This window comes from Zootermopsis nevadensis, unplaced genomic scaffold, assembly GCF_977971745.1.
Source record: "Zootermopsis nevadensis isolate Lab colony 2312 unplaced genomic scaffold, Znev_1.0 Znev_ptg000022l, whole genome shotgun sequence".
NCBI lineage: Eukaryota > Metazoa > Arthropoda > Insecta > Blattodea > Termopsidae > Zootermopsis > Zootermopsis nevadensis.
The window spans coordinates 21,652,878-21,676,548 of NW_028259154.1; the positions used below are offsets into that span (position 1 = coordinate 21,652,878).

Genomic DNA, 23,671 nt, shown 5'->3' on the forward strand with positions numbered 1-23,671 from the left:
AGATAAGTAACATTCGTATTCCGTAAAAGCCACGGATTATTTTTACCATTTGAGCGATCGTTAGATTCTCAAAAATGACTATGCTCCATGGAGTTAGTTCTGTATAATATTGATTACACCTTCGGTCACTTTTAGTCTGTGAATACGCGTCTTCCTAAAACACTAAAATTTTGTTGTATTCGTACTTCGACTCGAACTTCAAGGCCTTCAAGACACAGGCGAAATTTTATCTACAAATAATGACATTCTATTCGATAGTTCACTGTTTTCTGTCCCAAACTATAATTAAGCATTTTATTTAACGGTTCACTGCTGGACCTATTAAGTCATCCGCTAACGGTACCCTCCAAATGATCGTGTTAAAATCCCATTATAGTACTTCGCTCGGAATCCATATTAATGCAAAAATTATACAGTTCTCGCACTCAGTTTAAGAGCGTAACTGTAATGTACTGGATAAGAAGTTGAATAAAATATCTTTGAAACTTTAAGAACTTACTTTTAGAACTCACTGCTAAATGAATATTAATTACCATCAGAATAATAATTTATTCATTTATTTATTTCATTGCTATGCTTCTGCATTTGGTTGTATAAGTCCAATAATCAAACCGAAGTAACAGTTTCTAGACTTAAGACGCTGCGTAAGAAACATGTATTCCTTTATTGTATAATTTGGTTTGTTAATTTAAATAAGACAAAACCCATTATTGTGGCGGGAGGACGGCAGAGGGAGAGAGAGAGAGAGATGAAAAATGCATACGAAATGTTCGTCTAAAAGCGAAAGGAGGAGACTACTGCTTGGAATACCTGGACTTAAGAGAATCTTAAAACTTGTATAAAAAGTACTGCGAGGGTAATGGGTGAACTATATCGTCGCTCCGACTGTATTATTTCAAGTTCGTAAACACGTAAGCACATCGCTGTTCGTGTTAATTTAGTGCAGGTATCGCACATAAATTGTTTAAAACTTACATTCGTACGTCATACACATAAACGAACTTTAAATATGAGAAAATATTTCATGTAGGTTCTACCCTCCCTCCACTCTCAAGAACACATATTCAGACGGCCAAACGTAATCTACCAGTTACGGATTGACAATTTTCTAAAAAGAGTGCCAAAATTTGCATAGTAACTGTTAAATTAAACAACCTCTTCAACGCCTCGCCGTCTTGCAAATTATTTACAATGAAATACTGCAAATTAAAAATATGTGTTCAAACTGCATTAATGCAAGTAATATAACTGAAAATATATACGATCATTCTTAAACTTTTGAAAATTTTCATTTTGATAGCTGCTTTGTAAAATTCGAACTGTCTATCAAAGAGAAATCTGTTGCAATCATGGCCAGAGACAAACTGTCTGCTCGGGCTATACGTGAGTGAATGTAGCGTGAAATGGTCTGCAGATTTCCAATTAATGGCTTTTACTCTACATACTTTGTAGCGGACGTCCCATGTTACCCTGGACAGAGCCCCCTCCTGCTTTTCCCAGTTACATAAAAGGTAACGTTAAAACCTGTATCCCAGTATATGGCCTCTTTAAAAGGAGGTTAACAGCTGTAATTACCTTTTCTGTTATTTTAATAAAAAATAATTCCTAATAAACGGAGCTTGCAACACTTTTGCTACGTGAGAACAGCGCACTGTGCTCTCGTAGTTCCACTATATTGGCAAAACCTTCGTTCAGCGTTTAATAACCTGCTTGTATGGTACTTTTGGCCATTAAATCCGAATTAACTTTTCTGGAATTAAATAGCACGAAAGGATGTGAAGAGCGTATAAGACATTACATCATTCATTTATGGCATTTGAAGTAATTTAATACAAAATGTATTCGCGCAATTTTCAAATTATTTTATCAATAAACCAATTTTTATAAATTGCATATTTCTTTAAAAATAAATCTAAGTATTTAGTGGGCTGTGTCCTAATGAATGGATAAGAAGTTATTTACTTGAATGTTTTGTTCGTTGGTGGTTTGACTTACATGACTTGGTTATTTTACTTAAACAGTTTACTTTTTTAGCTCAGGAGTTAATTCTTTAACAATAAATACATGGTGTTCGGCAGACATTGTTCTTTACAGATACCTCAACAGAATAAGTAATAGAATTATTATTATTACTATTACTTATTAGGTGGTAAAATAATGGAATAAAATGAAGGAATTCCTCAGCAAACGCCGAGTTCGAGTATCCACGGTTTTCCATTCGCATGCTTTCCTGGCAGCCACAAAACTTCATTTATGAATAAGAGTATTTTATAATGTGTCAACATGGAAACTATGGTTGAATTTCCTTCCACTTTTGTTGCGGACAAGATTGCAATGTCACCCACTTATCCATAAAGTCTTGGTATTGCCAACCGCGGTGTTTTCCGTGAACCTAACCCCCGCGGTTGACTAAGGATTTTTGTGTTAAAGTGTTTGTTAAAAAATAGAATGTGAGATTCAGGATGGATTCAATTTCCTACGGTGGCGCAATCATGTAAATACAGCAACGAAAATGTTGACACCATGAAGGGCAGGTAATTTATTGTCTGAGTAATTAATACCATCTCAAGAAAAGCTTTGTACTATGTAGTAAAAGACGGTATTATTTGAACGACACAATGAGAGATTGAACAGAACATCAAAAAGACCAATGCTTTATGACGAAGAATAATTAACACAGTCACACAAGACCTTTCTATCCCTAGTAATAATTAAAATGTGTAACACACAGCGGTACAGAAATAGCTTGTGCTTTCATGAAAGACGCAATTAATTAAGTAATGGAAGACAGTAATAAACATAATGTATACCGTCACCTTTTTCATTTTACTACACAGTATCATTGTGTATATTTCGCAATTTCTTGAAATGAAATATTCGTAGTTGACTTAATAAACTGTAATTTCTCCGACTATTCGAAATGTGCCTATGCGAATATAAGTTCTATTGAATCTTACACATTCTATTAAATTAATGAGTGTGAGTTTGTATATAATCCCTATCGATCGAATGACAGAACACATGTTTCGAATGACCCTTTAATTGCACCGATATTTCATGAAAACAATAAGTAACTGACGTGTGACGTGTGACGTGTGAATTATACGTTGTCAGGATAATTCAGTTTCTTTGATATTGGTCCATTACATTCCGCACTTAACAGAATCTCAGATTAACTAACCTAGGCTACAAATTCTCTGCCTTTCATGAAATCCGAAGGTATTTTTCCATAATAAAAATATTTTTGCATTATTCTGCATATTTCTAGCGTCATTGGTGCTACATAATGTTACAGGCATTGTAGTTAGTAATTTCATATGTGTTTAAATTTGTTACTTAATTCTTTGCGAAGCGTTTAATTTTAGAACGAAGTGTTCTGTAAGTCGACAAGTTTCAATGTTTTTTAATGACAAGAAGTTGTAAACTTCCCGGTAATAAATTGTTTTATGTAAACACTTCATAATCGCAAAGTGTAAATGTGTTTCATTTCTCATTACCTCATTATTTTCACATAATTTACAGTAAGATAATTGTGTGTGTTCTAGCCTGTGTGTTCCAGACAAGTAAGAGATCGCCTTGTTTTAAAAAGCTCTTTCACGTAAAGCATTATTCATAATTTATTTTAATTCCGACTGCGCGTAAAGACGCGGGACTACTGTAGGAAGAAGTTGCTAGCAGCTGCACGCAGTAGCTGCTAATTGGAGAGTTAATTAACGCCAGGTCTGGCTCTGCAGGACCTCCTACTGCCTGCCACTTACAGTGGTGACTCTAGTGACACACTTAATGGTTCACTTCTACCCCTTTCCGTCATGTGCCAGCTTATTTCTCCTCCTACCCTCCACTCATTACACTCATACCTATCCGAATACACAGCCATCTTTAACGGTATCCCGATTTTTTTCGGTTCGTGAGCAAATGTAATTTTTGAGAGTGTATTCCCAACTTGTCAACAGATATGCAATCTTTCAGCGACTGTAAATGTTTTATTCCTTCCGTGTAACTTCGTTTAAAATATTGTCCAATCCGATGCATACAATGACATTCCTTCTAGTAACATCTGAGCTGCTTGAATTTGATGAGCATGTATGTTCTGATAATCCCAATTATTGTCAGTTCCTGATTAGATACAGGTTTACGTCATATCTTAGGTTCAAGACTGTTTATACTCAAACCGCCACCTGACAGAGGAGCCACTTCCCATCTTCACAATCCATTTCTCCGTCCTATTACAGTGACTATTTGCTGAAAGACCAAACGTAGCGGTGGAGTTAACACTCCAACTTCGTATCCGGAAAACCGTAGCTTTAAATTTTAGCTAAATGGTGGGAGATAAAGCCTACAATTTCCGATATATTATATATGTTTTCTAGTTCATTATTTACTAATAACTCTATCATTAGACCCTACGTAACATCAGCAATTGTTTTAAATAACAGATGTATTCAAACATTTATCAAAACGTTAAACAGTGTATCTTAGGTTTATGTATTAGACAGGTGTCCGAAAACTCATCTGAACCAGTTATTTTACATTGCGGGAAAAATTGTGTGAAACCAACATTCACGAAACAGTCCGTTTGATACTGAAATATCGCGACTTGTACGCATTTCTACAATGTAAATATCAATATTCATGAAATTTTGTGTCCTATTAATTAGTGTAATACATAGTTTCTGTATAATAATAGTTCTCCGTACATAGAATTGGAAAGTTATTCAATAGCCGGAGCGGAAATCAATATGGTCAAAGTAATAGAATTGACAGTATTTTATTATTGCATATATGGAACATACAAAACATATCAAAGGGCGAAATGAATTCTGTACAGTTTAAATATTTCCACTCCTCAGGTTCTGACAGTATTCCATTAATCACAGTCTGTAATCATTTGGATGAAGCAGTGAAGTGACATCAGAGGATTCCGAGTTAACTAATTTAAACAATTTAATGAACAGCTGTACAGAACCAGTCGTCGTTGTGTTTCCATGAATTAATCCTCTGTTGTAATTTTATTATTATTCAACTGCAAATATTTCACACCACGAAGGGTATAAAAGGCAATTACTTTACTATCGAAGTACGATACTGAAATTGTGCACGATAATATACAATAAAAAGTAGGCTACGTTTAGTTAACATTTTCTTTCGAGAATTGTAAACATCATCATGGCGGCCGCTGGAAGTGTATTTGGATTTTGGTTTGATAGCGATAACTAAGAAACGTACTCTACGTATTTCATTGGTTGTAAATTTCTTGGCGTTAAAATAATATGTTATTGAAATGATTCTGAAACTACTTGTTAACTAATTCATATTCTCTTAGCAGGAATAATAAAGGACATCAGAGTCTAAGCAAATAAATTCTAAATCTTGTCAGACACAGATTACGTCTTCCAGCAGCTACTAAACGGGTTTGAATTCTTCGTTTGATTTACCGTCCTCTTCCACAAACCAAGTTCTCTCGGGTCTAAATATTCTCCTCATAACCCTGTTGTCAAAGGACCTTAATTTCTGTTCCATCATTAACGTCAGGGACCAAGTTTAACATCCATATAAATATTCAGCTGTAAAATATAGCTTTTATGAAAACGTTTACTTTCATTTGTGCACGAAAAGTAAACATCCAGAAAATAAACGTCGAGATCAACTCTTGCTTCTTTTCCGGAGCTCGTCGCTTCAGATCTCGGCCCCGAAGACCGGTTTCCCTAACCGAGATTTCCACAGTTTCCATCAGTCACTCAAGGAAAATGCTGATACAATACAATATCCTAAATTAGGCCACGACCGCTTCCTCCCATATCCTTTCCAGTTAATTACGCTTATACTCGACTCTATGAAATCCTAAAAATAAAAGTTTGATTAAATAAACCATCATTGCAGGAACATTCAAAGCATTCAACTAGAAGCAAAGTAACAAGTACTCCCCATGTGCTTGAAACTGAACACACTTGTGGCCTTGACGGCGACTTACGAAATCTAAATTTTGTCCTGCATAATGAACTCCCGCGTCGTCTGCAAATTGGGTTACCACAACTGCGTGTTACTCAAGATTCCTTTCGCTGAATTATGTGTAATTTAATTATTGACATATAATATGCATATTGCATTAACTTCATGGATTGGGTAACTGAATTACGTCATTAGTGAAAATTACTAAACATAACCAACATGCATTATAGTTCATGGTCTCATACACCGTGCAGTGTTCCCTACTCTCAGTATTCATCTGTTCAATAAATTTTGTGCTGCCATTTTCCGCCAATCAGTCGGTTATTTAATAGCGCTCTATCAAGTTCAGAAATTAGTATAAATGGTTCAGATGATGATAGTGCAACGATTCCTTTAATTTGTTTGTATACGTATTCGTTATACATGTCCTGGTATAATTCAATTCAGTCAAGTTTCAATACTTACACATGATTGTTTAACTTCTGAAGCTACATAATTCAAAGAGATGGAAAGGTGGTTATAAATTACGAGTCGATTAAGATCAAGACGGTGGAATTCGTAATGTAAGACGAAAATTAATGAGAAATGTCAATCAATGCAGGAGGTGGCGAGATCGAGATACGAGCTATTTACCTCCCAAATACGTGTCTATAGCTTCGACTCCAATATCAGCCTGCCCGGCCAAAAATAACGTTCTTCAAAGTTCTTACATAGAAGCGTTTTTCTTTTGTCCTTATAATTTCGGCAAGAGTGCCGAAATGCTTCCCGAATAGACAAACATGTCTTCTCTGCTCTCAGCGCGCTTTGCTCCCATCGACAATATAAAAGAAACAGTCTGGTGTCAATATTTGGAGTGTCACCCCGAAATGACAACGGAGCATCAACGGAGCTCCTACACTATGACAGAGGGCGGAACACCGTTTGTAATAAAGGGGCGACATGGAAAGTGATAAAAAAGAGAAAATATCTTGAAGAGACAGGCTTATACGATCTTACCTGTGTAAGAAAAGAGTGTAAAAAATAAAGAGTGATTGATCACTAGAATGAAAACTGATGAAGGAAACATATAGAAACGGAGAGAGAGGGGTGGAGGAAGGAGAAGCTACGAGTTGGCTCTCACTCTGGGCTTTTCTTCTGCATCCCATGATAAAACATGGCTTATGGGTGGCTTCTCCATTCCATTTCTTGTGTCGGGTTCATTCCTTGACATATTCCTTCCAAAAATTGTGCACGTTATTTCTACAAATTGCATAAAGTGAACTCATAATGGAGAGTTAGTGTGTCTGCCATGCTTTATCTTGGATGGAAATTTATGGTTGTCAATAAAATTTTGTATAAAGGGATTTAGACTTAAATTTGCCAAGTAATGTTCACTGTCGCATTTCTGATATAGTTGAGGAGGGGCATAAACTTTGGTCGGAACTTTACATCAAGAGCAAACACCACTTTGAAGTATTACGGCTTATATACATGTTAAAATGCGTCTAAGAGAAATATTATACGAAATTTGAGACGCGATTCGACTGGGTCATGACAGAGTTTAATGGCGGGGTTTCGTAAATTCGGTAATGAACCTTAGTATTCATTAAATAGTGCGCACATTTCAACCAACTGAGTAAATGTAAGCTTTTCAAAGAAGGCCTTGTAACATTCTGTTCGGTGTATTCGTCTGTCCGTGCTACCTGTAGGAACTTCAGTCATTTGTGAAACTTAATTATCAGCGAAGTTCATTACATTGTATTAATTGCCAGATATCGCGTATATGTGCGACATAATCAACACATTAACTCACAATATGACAAAGTCTCTCTCGTAAACGAGATCACATGGGTGGAATATGAGATGCAGGAAATCTATACAGCCTAATGCACCCAAGTTGAAAAGTCCAGTTCGTGGCTACAGACGGCATTCAGTAATACATTAACCTATTATCGATCTCCCTTTGTTCTTCACGTTCAGTGAATATCAATGGCGTTTAGTGCTCATTTTAGTACAATACTATTAATCAGACAAAGTTACCAAGAACGGTTAGGAATGATGAGTTGACGGTTGTACCACTGCCTATAAAATGAGCGACCGACACTGAAATTTTTTCCTCTTAAACAATTCGCTGAACCAACGTGCTTGGGTTTAATGATGGTGACAATACTGACCCTAGTAATATGGACAAAAATGGTTGAACTTGGCCAGAACAATAAAAGTACTGTAAGGACTGCAAACGACTTAATCATTATGTAAGATTTCAGGTTTTCACAGCGGTGAGTATGAAGATTTCTGTCTTCTGGGTTGTTGCGCTGTGTGATGAATCACCCTGATGACGGAGGCAGTATGACCTCTGAAACGTTGGTAAACATCGACCAGACTACACAGCGCAACAACCCAGAAGACAGAAATCTTCATACTCATCGCCCTGATGACGGAGGCAGTATGACCTCTGAAACGTTGGTTAACATCGACCAGACTACACAGCGCAACAACCCAGAAGACAGAAATCTTCATCGCCCTGATAACGGTGGCAGTATGACCTCTGAAACGTCGGTAAACATCGACCAGACTACACAGCGCAACAACCCAGAAGACGGAAATCTTCATATTTAATCATTATTGTATTCCAGTTATATATACTATCACAGAAGTCATTAACTTAACAATGCAAAATATAAAATAAGGCATTTATAATGCTTAAAATGATTGGAGAATTTGCATATTAAAAGAATACTGTAGCAAAATAACGAAAAAATGGAGCATACACGTTCATGGATGCTATGAAAAGACTAGTTTGAACCAACTATAGCCACGACATAAATAATTCAAATACAATCTTGAGATTTTTCGATGCTGAAACAGTATAAATAAGCCAAATAAACTGAACAGGGGAACGGTACATTGCAAACGGGGCAGAAATATATTAACATTGGCCTCATATGTTATATCTCATCACAGATAAATTCACCAACCTGCACTCTAAACATGATGAATGCAACTCAGAATGAAATCATATAGTCTATTGGTTCGCAACATGCGACCAGCCGTGCTCTTCGTGCTACAAGGAGTTACGTACAACAAAAAACATTTGTAAATGGATTTATAACATTAAAGAAATTTGCAGTGCTTTGAAAATTGGAAGCAGGTACAGGTCAATTGGGTCAGATAACAAATTGGAGCAAGTTCGAAATGTAATTTATCCCAGGAAAACGTGTTTACAGCTGAGAAAAGCAGTTTCGTATATCAATATAGAAGAGCATAAACACTTTCCAAAGCCTAGGCCTACAGGCTTATAAAAAGTTAAATTTTCCCTTCGACATTATCAGCGTTGTTGCTGCTGGTGGCCACTAGAAGTGTACTTAACATTTTAAAGCTGCTAACGCCTTTGTGGGCATTGATTATAACACCCATAAACGTCTTATCAATGTGTTAGCACAATATCTGATCTGCATGTTAGGTACAACGAAGTCAATAATCATGATAAATTACTTTGTTACTTTCTAATAAATTATTATACTGGAACACAACCCAAATCTCGACAAACTAGACTTACAACAACTGATTTTACACTAGTTTTCAAGCAAAGCACACAAAACAGAAAATTGTAGCAAACTCATTCTCCTGTCCCGAAACCATAAATTAAGTAAATGGATGGCCAACATTGCCTTGTTCCAATTCTAGAATACCAAAATTTGGTCTCGAAAAAGGGACTTTGTGAAAAAAGAATTTGCTCACGTTATAGCAGTAAAAGCGTCTCTTTCTTGCAGCTCCTTTATTATTTTTGCGTGATTACCCAGAGACCATATTTTTGGGGCTCGGCAGTGTAACTCTATCTCAATTCCTTTAGTGACAATGGATTTTCATTAAAAACAGGTAGTTGGATGATATCCAGTGCAACTTTTCATCGTTTTCCCTCTAACAAGGTACAAAAACTCTTAAAACAAGAGTTTCATGTGCATTTCTTTGGTTGAAACGGTGCGCAGTGAAAAGGAGAGAAATTATTTCCTGTTTCCACGGAATTTTAGTTCCCTGCAGGATGTACAGTCGTCTGATCTTTTGCTTTTTAAAACTGACACACCAGGAATACTAACTTACTGCCTCATATATTCGTTCACTAGGTAAAATAGCTTTTTTGTTCAGTGAGAAAAGTAAAAACGTAACGGTGAGAAGGCATAGACCTTACTGTGTTTAATTTGTGGTTTCTAAATACTACTTTTTAATTTCATGGCTGGTATCTTATTCCGTCGCGTCACTCGTACGTGGACAAACCGATAACTTATTCCCTGAGATTCTACTTACAAAATTAAAAATGTGTTGTAAATTTCTGGTTCTAAAAGTTTAAAAGCACGTTCATTACTATTCTTATATTTCTAAAATCTTTAAGCTCAGCTATTCATCGCCCTGATGACGGAGGCAGTATGACCTCTGAAACGTTGGTAAACATCGACCAGACTACACAGCGCAACAACCCAGAAGACAGAAATCTTCATACTCATCGCCCTGATAACAGAGGCAGTATGACCTCAGAAACGTTGGTTAACATCGACCAGACTACACAGCGCAACAACCCAGAAGACAGAAATCTTCATACTCATCGCCCTGATGACGGAGGCAGTATGACCTCTGAAACGTTGGTAAACATCGACCAGACTACACAGCGCAACAACCCAGAAGACAGAAATCTTCATACTAAGAATCGCCCTGATGACGGAGGCAGTATGACCTCTGAAACGTTGGTTAACATCGACCAGACTACACAGCGCAACAACCCAGAAGACAGAAATCTTCATACTCATCGCCCTGATGACGGAGGCAGTATGACCTCTGAAACGTTGGTAAACATCGACCAGACTACACAGCGCAACAACCCAGAAGACAGAAATCTTCATACTAAGAATCGCCCTGATGACGGAGGCAGTATGACCTCTGAAACGTTGGTTAACATCGACCAGACTACACAGCGCAACAACCCAGAAGACAGAAATCTTCATACTCATCGCCCTGATGACGGAGGCAGTATGACCTCTGAAACGTTGGTAAACATCGACCAGACTACACAGCGCAACAACCCAGAAGACAGAAATCTTCATACTAAGAATCGCCCTGATGACGGAGGCAGTATGACCTCTGAAACATTGGTAAACATCGACCAGACTACACAGCGCAACAACCCAGAAGACAGAAATCTTCATACTCATCGCCCTGATAACAGAGGCAGTATGACCTCAGAAACGTTGGTTAACATCGACCAGACTACACAGCGCAACAACCCAGAAGACAGAAATCTTCATACTCATCGTCCTGATGATGGAGGCAGTAGGACCTCTGAAACGTTGGTAAACATCGACCAGACTACACAGCGCAACAACCCAGAAGACAGAAATCTTCATACTTATCGCCCTGATGACGGAGGCAGTATGACCTCTGAAACGTTGGTAAACATCGACCAGACTACACAGCGCAACAACCCAGAAGACAGAAATCTTCATACTTATCGCCCTGATGACGGAGGCAGTGTGACCTCTGAAACGTTGGTAAACATCGACCAGACTACACAGCGCAACAACCCAGAAGACAGAAATCTTCATACTCATCCCCCTGATGACGGAGGCAGTATGACCTCTGAAACGTTGGTTAACATCGACCAGACTACATAGCGCAACAACCCAGAAGACTGAAATCTTCAACTATTTCACATATATCACAAAATAAATCGACAAAGCTAATCAGAAATATTTCTCTTGTATTAACCCATGAAGACACACTTACGACTAGGAAAGATTTGAAATTTTCAAAGCGATGACGATGATGATTATGTGGGTTGTGGCGCCATGTAGACTCATCTTCGGTGCTGTAGATGGATACAGTATGTTTATCCTAAATTCTGGCGTCTACAGACGAGTCTACACGGCGCCATAATCCATAAGACCATTATGAACAGATAAATTCTGTAACAGTAATGGCTTCATAAATTGCTGATAAAGTGAAAGCGTTTAAATTACTTAAAAATTCTCAGTTCGCCTTCTCTTGCATGCTGACAGCACAAAGTATGAAAGACTATGAATAACGAAGAAAAAGTCTTGTTAACAAAGGCTGCCAAGAAGATATGGATGCATTAATTTCCTCACGCAGAATGTAAGAGACAGACGAGTTTCCAATGCGGAAATAAACATAGCCAGATTTACAGTCCATTTCCGTCTTAAGTTTGTGTTGCACTAGTGTGGCAGTAATAAGAGCAAACAACTTATGTATTAGTTTATGGTGAAATGAACTGTTTGGGGGGATGTTTCCATTGTGCTATTTGAGAATAAGATGAAAATTAGTTATCACACTTTGCCTATATGGGTTATAAGACAATTCGCCTTAATTTCAACTGTTGACCCCTACAACTATACGGAATCGAAATCGGTCGAGTGGTTTAATCTATAACATTCCATTATGCACTTCGTGTTGAATTACACTCGAGATACACGGATCTTGCTTCCTGCGTTGCAACGTTATCACATGCAGTTTTTAAAAAATGAAGGACCACTTATATGCTACAGCGTTTAACACCATATTACTAATAATTATATTTACGACGTGGAACCACACAATTCAACTTATTAATTAATAATGATTCGTCATCTTCGCCAAAAGACACGAGTAGATGGCGGTGGAAACATTACTTTTCATGGTCCTTACAAATTTATTTACGTGTCAAAACATTTGTTCTTTTTAGGTATCCATCACCACAAGAAATTTCGAGACTTAACATCGAACGACACTTGTCTGTTTCCTCCGGTTGTTAGTGCCGCCATGCTGGGACTTGTTCTAAAGCATTGTCGCATTAATTGAATGGAGCGAGATTCGAATTGGCGACCTGTGGTTGATATCCACTACGCCGTGACATTCGCTCCCGTAGTGATCGTACGGAAGAATGTGCGAAATTTCGTAAGTTATTTTGTTATGTTCCACTGGTGTAGTTTCAATGCAAGTATTAGTTTATTTCCACAAATATATTTGACGCGGCGCCACTAGCTTTATTACGCCAGATTCACAGTGAAGAACAAAACTATAACTGCATAATATCCAATTGTGTCAGACGTTATGACTGCCATAAAATACTTCACTCTACCTTAATTAAAAGTAACGACTGCGGGCTAAATGGATGCCGTCTCTTTGTTTTTACTGTTAACTTCTCGGCCATATTGTCAGCGCTTCGACGCTAGAACTAGGGTCATTACTAAACCGAGTAACTGATTTAAATGAAGTAGTATTTATTAAATGACTCAGTGCTAAATGTGTGGATTATTTCCTATGTGACTGGACGCAGATTCACGAGGGCTGAGGTATGTAGGTCACCTACATTCGATCATCATCCGCGCATAAATAGTGGTTTTATTGCTTAAAGTCTGGGACCTCAAGGAGAGAATAACAAGACGCCATTTGAAGATGGGTCTGTCTTCTGGGTTGTTGCGCCGTGTAGTCTGATATAAGTTTGCCGACTTTCAGAGATCCTAGCTCACCGACGTGAAAACCTCAAATCCTACAAGACGCCATTTATTCAGCTTTGCTTAAGGGAATATCTGGACCTATTAAAGGGAAAACAACAGTAAACGCGAATAATGAGATATTCATCTTCTTCTTCTTCTTCTTCTTCAGTTATAATAATCTGTCCCGACTCGTAACTAATAGACACGCCTATTGCTTAAAGGCCTGAATGCACTTCAACTATGTCACGTTTCGATGATATATATTTATGAACGTTAATAGGAGGAACCTCTGTTATACGGATATTACAATTTCATTTCGTTTGATAATTTGCTTTAAAGCTTACATTACTTCATTCATAAGCACACATTTGTTGAATCTCTCTAAGGATTTAGGCCCACTAAATAAATATTACCTTACTAAAAATTTGCATAATGCTAATACAGAGATAGTCACTGGTCAGTTATATAAGGCCAGTGCCTTTCAAGTTTTATCAGCTACTACCTGCTTTCGCCTTGACAAAGGTTACAGCCAACACCTGCTTGATGTATTAGGCATTGCACATACCTAAGTAGGAAACTTGCGTCATGCATAAATTAAACTCATCTTTCTAATTCCACACCAAACGGCACATTCTTTCCCTATTCTTGTGTTCCGCTGAAATACCAATCAAAATTGACTCCTCAGTCATTGGTTCTATAACACGGAAAATCTTTTAACAATTCGTGGTTTTATTTAAATTCGTGTTGCTCTGGATGTCTCCGGACACACAATCTGTGCGGAATACGACATTGCCCATATCTCTGCCCGGGAAAAGCATCATTTATCACATTGACGCCGCATGACGGGTGTTCAGAGCCACGGTTTTGATGGAATGAAAAGTATTTGGTATTGATGGAATTGTACCTGTCAGTCATCTTATTAAAACAAGGCATACGCGAAACAGATTGTGGGAATGTTCACACCAAGTCAGGAATAAATTAATGTACATAACCCATGGAGCAGAATGTTTTTTGAGAAGCTAACAGCAGCTTAGCTAGTCAAGAAATTATCCCCCTATTATTGATGTCAAAGGTTCATTAACGTGTTTATGAAATACCGCTAGAACCTATCCTTAGCCAGATGATTCCAATTCGCGTCTTCCAAAACTCACATGGGTACAAATTCAATTTGTGTGTCATAGCGGTATAACCATCACATCTGCTATAGAGGAAATAAGACAGTAAACATGTAAGGAGAATTATGGTGAATGTTGTACGAGTAAGTTTCGGCTTACTTTGTTTAACACACTAACAGTAACGCGTAATTAACCCGTTCATACTTGATCTGAGACCAGTCTGCATTCTAATGAATTAGCCGGAATGTTAATCAGCCGAAACATTAAACTAACCATTTACCGAGCTTTACCTTAATAACTTGTATAAGCCTTTACGTCGCGTTCTTATGCAAAGAGCAGTATTAATTTTGCATTTAACATACTTTAATTACTCATACCCTAAAGTAATATTTAGCACATTGCTTAAGGATTAATACATCTACCAAGATTTGTTTAAATACTTTTTATTAGCTATGAAGGTTTATCAGTGCGAATTATATGAGGAGATAATTACGTATGGTAAATCGGTAATTACTGAGAATAAACCAGTCGTGGCCTATTCGAAGATGCTTTCAGGCATTCGCCGCAAGTCTTTATTTTCACGTTACAACTTACTACGTTTTGTGAGTGTGAGAATCCTGTGTTTTAAGGACAGCGGGCGGTATAACTGAAGGTAGAAGGAACGATAACTGGTTATGTACTGCACAACAAAGGCAGCTTTAAATATTCACGGAACTTCACAACCATGTAAATAAAGTCCATCCACTCTCATGCTCCCTCTGTCGACAAAACGCTTATTACCAGCGCCAGACCATGACCTGGACCGCAGCGGTTTCCAAATTTGTGGTTAATCGTGCTTCACACAGAGAGAGCTTTGAAAATTGAATTGTCGTTTCACGCGATTTATATCAGTTCACATGTACAGCAACTATTAAAGATTGGGCCTTTACTGACCACAAAAGTGGAAACTAGCTATATTTCCCGCGTTACTATTTTAATTACTGAATAACCAGCCGTCGTTAATAACAGTTCAAGAGATTAATAACTAGTTATTTCGAAAAATAATCACATAACTGACTCGAAACTTTACAAATGATCTGCGCAAAACTGATGCTAAAATATTTACGGAAATCCGTTGATTTCCTATTACAGATAAACCCTTGTTTCAAAAACACCATTTTAGCTGATTATCACTCTACCATTCAACAAATATATTCATATTTCCCAACATAATGTGGTCAGATGGGCCTTTCTTCGCTTTGTATTCATGAACAGTCACAAGCGAAGTGCCTATTGTACACGTAGAGGTCTACAGTGAGGTGCAGCATTGTTTTTCTCAAAAACTGGCGACTACTGATTGTCCCTTCCCATTACCTATTAGGCCTACAAGTTCCATAATAATCCTGCCAATTCCGATAGCATCTGCGTTTTACAGGAATCAACCACCAAAACTCAGAAGGAATTCATTTGCATTCCCGATTCGCTTTCTGGAGGTGTTGAATTCTAATCATTGTCTTAAGGACGCTTTCTTGAATGATATTTTCGCGGTGTTCTACATCCCTCCAGAAAAAATGTTGGAATAGTATCTCAAAATAAACTACTTATTTAAGTAAACCGTGAGGGTGTTTAACGATAAAATTCAGACACAAGAGAGAACAAATAATACGAGGTAGGTAAATATAAAACATTTACATAAAAATCTTCATAACTGGAACCTTTTCCAAATATTTATTAGGGTGAGATAGTAGGAACTTGTAGCATGAACAAAGAGATGAGAAATACGTACAAAATGCTGGTCGGAAATCCGAAGAGAAAGAGACCACTTTTATACCTAAAGGCTGGGAACATTTTTACCAGCTGAGCGACTAGCAGTTTGTCTGGAAGGCGTCTGCTTCACGAAGGTTGCCATATCTGGGAGCTGGTGGTTGTCAGAAGAACCCAGATTTACGCAAAGTGTCTATTTATGTGCAAAGGGACTGGTCAGTCCTCAACCAATTCATCACCTTGCCGTCAGGGCTTACGGCACACCTCGACGTTACACGTGTAGACAGGAAGGAAGTCGCGCGTCTCCCTTCTAATCGTGTTTCGAACGAGATAATTGTATTTCCGGGGAGAAGGAACGAGGGAGGTTAATCCCATTTGGCGAGACTGTTAATTCTGTTATTAGATAATCGTGTTGCGTTTAAGTTACAAATATAAGGTGCGACTTGCGCGTAACTAATGTTGACATCGCTTCATATTCATACTTAGGCGTGCATATATATTCCATATTCTTTAATATTGAATCTTATCAGTGAATTCTGAGGACTAAATGAAAAGTCTCAAACGTTTTTTTTTTCTGCATATTCGTGTCTGATAAAGTGCCATCACCATTCACTTCTTGCGAATTTAAAATTAAGTACTATTCCGTCCCGTTTTTAGTATTAAACATTCTATCCAGGATTACCTACCTCCATTTCCATGTTCTCGTTATCCTTAATTTATTTAACTATGGGCTTATACAGGCGAACATTAAATACCTTAAATTGTTGTACTACGCAATCCTACACGACAATCGTTATACAGGCTTCCTTGAAAACATAACCTAATTCCTTATTTCATACTAGAGCAGGTATTAGAGCAAGTGACTTGTTCGGTTGTGCGTGCCAAAAAAAGGCGTCACAATCCTTTATTTTTTCCTTCTTCTTGTGCCTTATTTCATACTTTCAAATCTGAACTTAACTGTACTCCATTAAAATGTTCTTTACAAAGGTCGTACTGAATGAAACCAACAACAGGCTCTTATTCGGTTAACGCACTATATTTTCATAAGAAGCTCTTGAAAGCAGAGCAGCACAAGAAACGTTAAGAGGATGTACAAGTCTGCGAAGCATAGACTAAATAATTCTAACACATCTAATATTAACCCTGTACAGATTCATATTTTAGGCTATACTATCATCATAGTCATTATTAGCCCCATTATCATCGCCTCTATGTCCTACTGCTCCTTTTTTCCCAACACTCAAAATTGATTTTTCTGTCATATTCTGGGTATACCCACGTGACCTTCCTCTTTATACGTTGCTGCTTACAATTCTCTGTAGCATCTACACAGAAGCTTCAATCCTTCATTCATCCAAGTGTTTCCTCCATAGAACTACGTAGACATACGCTTTAATGTAACGTACCTATGACGAAGAGAAATGATTCTGCTTACCTGATACAATTTATATTATTTACAGTGCACTGAAATTTCATTGGCCGGTTGATTACTTGAGTGTTTCGTGTTTCTGTTTTGTTTCCGATAATAGAACTTTAACAGAAACTAAATCCACAAAGCAAAGTCCTTCTTTAAAAGCTAGTAGTCACTCAGCTGGCAAGAAATTCTCAATGTTTTCGGAACGTTTTCCCAAAAGCCCACCACTAAGACATTTCCTTAGCATTTATATTGTTCCAAAGAGCACTTACCAGTACGAAGCCATTCGTAGTCTTTCAACCCTCATCGGCTCTCCGCCACTGCTTATTCTACAAGTACACATTCACGTCGACCCTCGACATGTGGAGGTCATCTCATCCACCTGACGATACGCCATGCTGTGGTAACAAGAGACATAGTTACTAAGGATCTTGATGAACACTTTGATTACAAGTCTAAAAACGGAATTACTTCAAGTCATCGTAATTGCATAAAGTAGACATTAATACACCAGGATGTGGCCACTTAACATTAAGGCAAATAAAGTTTGCACACTCGTACACACGCTGGATATATAATGAAATAAAATTTTGTCACAGAAAAAATTGACTGTTCTCTATAAATTAAATAAAACTGCCAACGCTGATAAAGTCAGAAAACATTACTGCCAGAAATACTGAGTCCTTTATCAGTCGCAAATCCGCGTTTAACATTCCAACACACACACAGAGATAATTATAACAATCAATAAAAGAAAGAATTTTAAACATTTCTGAGATTCAAAAATTCACAGCAGTGCTCTACATATCTGTGAGAGTGATTCATTCACTGCACTTTAACTACGTGAACCTAGCTCACTTTAACATAAAATACATTTCGGTAGTCGTATCAGTTAAAATACAAGATTGTTATTGAGGTGATTGTGGTTTCAGCCGCTGCCACAAATGTCGAAAATACAAAATTAATAAGCTGATGGACAAATTGATGTGATCCCCTCTACGTAGCTTCATTTCTTACATTTTGTGAAAGTAACACATAAAAATAAGCGGTGGTATATAGATATAGCACAAAATATAAGATGTCTCATTCCATACCACACCCATACTAAGGAAATAGAGGCTTCACCCCGCAGATGGCAGTACAAATAGCGGAGTAAAACGTGCAAACTTAGTGCCTGTAATAAGTGTAAAGAATTATATAGCTCTATAAAACTTCCATCTTGAGAAACTCGTTAACGAAACATGTTCATGCCTTCTTCAATTGCAGGAGCAGCTTCTGTTCCTTCGTTGGGTTTTGCCTGCACATATATATATATATATATATATATATATATATATATATATATATATGTACACAGTGAGCAATAAGTACCTTAAAAGCATGTACAAAATTAATGTCGTTAAATATAATCAATTACATACCACTGTAATATAACCAGACACGATATGGTTTAGTGACTATAATAATTTGGTGTGGCTGCCAGCTGTAATGCGACAACCATTTCATAAAAGTATAATATATTCCAGCATATGCATATCGGCCATATTACATGTAATGAATTCATCCCAATTTTTTTTTTGAAAGAACGCGATCCCTGAATGTCGTTTATTTAACGAGTATTTATTAAATTAAAATCAGTCTCCTACAACGCAATAAGTAGATAATAAGAAATGCATTAGGTCTGACTACTACAGTAGTAGATATTTGGCGACCAAAGGCACGTGCAAAAATTTTTCTATAGAAAAGTAATGTGTAGTAGTCATATATTTATTACAATTAACTGCAATTAATTTGAAATGCTGCTGACAAAAACAAATGTATGTTATAAAGATGAAAGGGAATGTTGAAAAAATGAGGGTGACTGAACACGAAAATCATTAGCGAACACAACAGGATGCTACATAATCGTAAATGATAGGAGTTTATGGCTTATATTTCGCTTGGCGTATTTTCGTTGTAGCTTGTTTTTGTTGCTGTGAAAACTCATAACGTGTGTCGAAAAGATGATATTTACATTTGAAAAGTATTAGAGTGAAGTTCATGAAACCTGCCTTTCACTTCGTTCTCATATGTTTGTAGCCTATAGATGGCTTTTTGACAAATTTCATAAAAAGGATATTCATTGATGTCGAGGTAAGCGAAGAGGGTAGGGAATTCTTCAACACCTTTGATACACTGACCCAGAAATTTTACTTTTAGATATAATTTTCCCTGAAGAGGCTGGTGTAGAAATCGTGTAGATCTACCGTAAAATGCTTCACTTCCTTTATGCCGATAGTCAAGATCATCGTACAAGGACGTTGCATTATTTAAAAGCAATGTGTGCCTCCAAATTACGGCACAGAATTTCAACAAATATTAAAATGATGATGTCGCCACTTAAACTTAGTTTTTATAGCTATATTACTGTGCTTGAAAGTTCTTAAGTTGCATTGTACTTACTTTGTACATATTTTAAACAAAGTTTAAAGCGTTTCATTGCTCTCGCTGCTGAAACCACAGAGACATGCTGCTGTTGTAATTAAATATGAGCTTCTTTGTAATCCTACTAAGAAAATAACATATTTTCAAGCAGAAACTTTTTACTCAAGAAAACTTACACATAAAATTTATAATACAATATTTAAAACTTTAAAACAGTATGAACCACAACTGCGATGGAAACAACCAATATCAGATGTAATTTAAATGCTTCCAGAAGAAAATTCAAAGAATAAAACTTCAATACGTCACAAAAACCCGGAGACTGCATTAGAGTAACGACTAGCAATTTAAATGGGCAGCGATTCCATACATTGGCGAAGTAATTAGACTTATAAAAAACCTATTTAGAGGTTTCATGTGAAGAAGCGTTGAGAATATCGGACAGTTTTGGAAACAAAAAACATAAACCACGATGAACTATTTACTGACCTACAAATCGAGAGTGATATTTACAACTGTTGATGTTATGGGTGCTCCGGTGTTAAACTGAACACGGAAGGCGTACATCCTATTAGGACAGACTGAAGATACATAGGCTATCGGCAGAAACAAAGAAAATTCAGGCTCCGTCCACCTCATTCGAAATGTGGCGAACTCATACTCTAAGCTGGAAGTTGTTCTGGGATTTCTCAACATCCAGCATGAGGTACAGTTTCCACAAGTGTGTAGTGGCACCAGTAAGTATCGACCTTTCATTCATCAGCAGACTTTCAAAATGAGGTCTATATTCATATTACCTCTATAGATTGTCTGTACATTTTTATTATGTATTAAGTATTTCATAAAGTCACTTGTTAGTATGCAAGCCAGACTGTATTTTATTTACTAATATATTACGTAATTTACATAGATTTCCGGAATACAACTGCTTGGCAATATAGCTTGAATATAAGAGAGCGTGATAGAAATAAAAACAGTCTAAGAATCTGTCCACACTGCAATAAAGTTTTGTTAATTAAACTATGAACTTTCGCATCTTCTCCACCCGTTCAAGAAGTTTTGCACATATTTCCTTACTCTGAACTTACAAAACTTTCATTGACTACTTATGGTTTCTGGTCTACCAAAAAATTATGCCGCTTTTATGACTTTGAAAATCCTGTGGTGTCTGCAGTGGCACCAGGAGTAAAACGGATGCAGAAAGAAGAGGGGTCGCTCGATTCATTGTTCCTTTAATTAAACGAGATAATTACTTTCGCTAAAGCTACTCCTGGTTCCTCTCAACTCACGGATCGACGTCACGAGGAAATTTCTCACACTTGGGGTTGCTTCCTGATATTGCCCCTTTGAACCCTCCGAATATTTCCCTTTCATCCCTTTCAAAGTCTTAGGAGATATGAGTGCTAGCCCTTATTAGTTATTGTCAGTGACGGCACTTTAACACGCTCACCCTCCGCACCTCTCGATCTGACCTCACGAGTTGTAGTGAAAATCGCCCGATATGAGCTGCTCCTTCACGCAACAAGTGTAAAGATAATTGCTATAATCGTATATTAATATTTATCGCACAGGCGATAAAACTGCTTACTCAGTTTCGTTGATGCTTGATATCATTAGGTTCCCTAAGGTTACGACCTTTTATCTTCCTGTCTGTTATCTACAAACGTAAGAACTAAAATATGCAAAAACAATAATTCTATTTCCCGCTTTAATTTATCTGGCTCGGGATAGGACACTTTGACGAGCTCTTTTGAACACGGCAATGAACTTTCAGTTCTCATAAAAGAAGGAAATTTCTTGTGTAGCTGAGCGAATATTAGCTTCTCAAGATGGACTCTGCTCCGTGAAATGATTTAGGGTTCGATGCTAACAAAAACTATCCGTTCGATAGCTCTCAGTGCACGCGGATAATTATCAAATGTAGTCTATACGCGTTTAGTACCTACACATTACATATTAACTTAGTGGAAAGAATGAGAAAATTGTGAGTAATTAAAAACACGTAATCAGGGTCAGCGCTTACACAATTTTTATTTGCATTACAGTATGGTCCTTCTTTTGTTGTAGACAAATTTTATTCCAGAGAACAAAAGTGTGTTGATCCAATCGCTTTTAAGGCCGTGAAGAGATATATTTCACGATATCGATTAATAACGATAAGAAAGATGGCATGATATCGAAACACGTTACTCTCCTTGGCTATTAAAATTTAGCAATTGGTCGACCATCTTTGATGTCACCACATAATATGACAAACGTTGTAAATCAAATAGTTAATTTTAAATACAGTGCATAAAATAGGCTGTAAGCTAGAAGAAAACTTTTCATCTCAATGAGTATACATTGCTTAAAATTTAATGTATAAAAGTAAGAGGTTCCTAAAAACGGTAAATCGGTAGAGAATCTTCACACTTCTCCTGTGGAAATCCTACAGGAAGACTTGCTATTGAGGAAGTAGCGGAAGACAGCGGTCTTCTGAGTTTAGTGAGGTGTAGTCTGGTACAACCCAGAAGACAGCCATCTTCGTATGCAAAAGCGCGAGAACCTCAAATTCGACTAAGGAAAGAGAGGGTCTTTTAATCAAAGGTCATCTGCACTTCCTATAATGTTGCATCACTTCATGTGACAAGTCAGTCTATGTTTTATAACTGACCAAAGACGCCTCAGAAAGTAAAATTTGCATCCATTACATGGTGTCCAAATTAGTTATTAATAATTGAATTCTTATGAATTCTGGTAAATATAAAATGAGTGTATTCCGAGTAGCCCCTTAACAATTAATAGCCGTATAACAATTTTTAACCACATAATTTCTCTGGGGATTCTCTCCAGCCGCCTATCGTCGGTTCAAAATAGGCCCACATGATCCCTGCCTATTGTAAGGTCGAATTTTGTGGTATACAACTGGTGGGCATTCGTATTGCCAGATGTTACACTATGGCTGATTGCGTATAAAGTATTCGTGTTCAGGGGTTTCCAATTTCCTTTTTTAAATTGAATTTATCTGTTTCCTTTTACAATAAAAATACAATTGTGTATATTTACAAATATGTAGTATATATTTGTGGCAAAACATCAGTGCCGAGTTTATCAATGACGTTCTCGTACACAGAAATTAAAGTGTAGGTTAAGCAAATATTGACTGTAATGTTTCGCTTTCATCCAGCCTTACAACGATATTTTTTTAAAGCGAAAACATAATACAAAAGTATAGATGACAGAATATTCACTTTATTGTCATCACTTGGCTTCTTACTTGGACAGGGTTTTCAGGTCATAAGTCAGCAAATACTGGCCTACACTTATTTAGTCAGTGTACAGTGATAATGACGCTCTATATATACCAGTTTTAATAAATATCTCAGAATCTTTAAACATACAATTTTCTGGTTCGTCCATTTTAGGGTTTGTAACAAAATTGTTTGAGCTGCAGAGCCTAACTATATACTAAAGTCTGAAGATTATTGTATTACCTAAGAAAACGAGTAAAACTGCGAACAATTTAACCATGTTAACCGATAACATGGGTGGAATTAGAGTTTAGTACATATCGAATAGGTGTCTAG

General features: G+C 37.1%; 1 protein-coding gene across 4 annotated transcripts in view; it reads right to left on the minus strand.

Moving 5' to 3' along the window:
- The window catches only part of LOC110840498 (dipeptidase 1), a 254,454-nt gene that overhangs the window by 182,520 nt on the left and 48,263 nt on the right, over nucleotides 1–23,671 (minus strand). For all 4 annotated transcript variants that reach the window (XM_087353977.1, XM_087353974.1, XM_087353975.1 and 1 more), the window contains one exon: nucleotides 17,954–18,079. The gene's annotated coding sequence lies outside the window, so the exon portion shown is untranslated. The remainder of the gene's footprint in view (nucleotides 1–17,953; nucleotides 18,080–23,671) is intronic.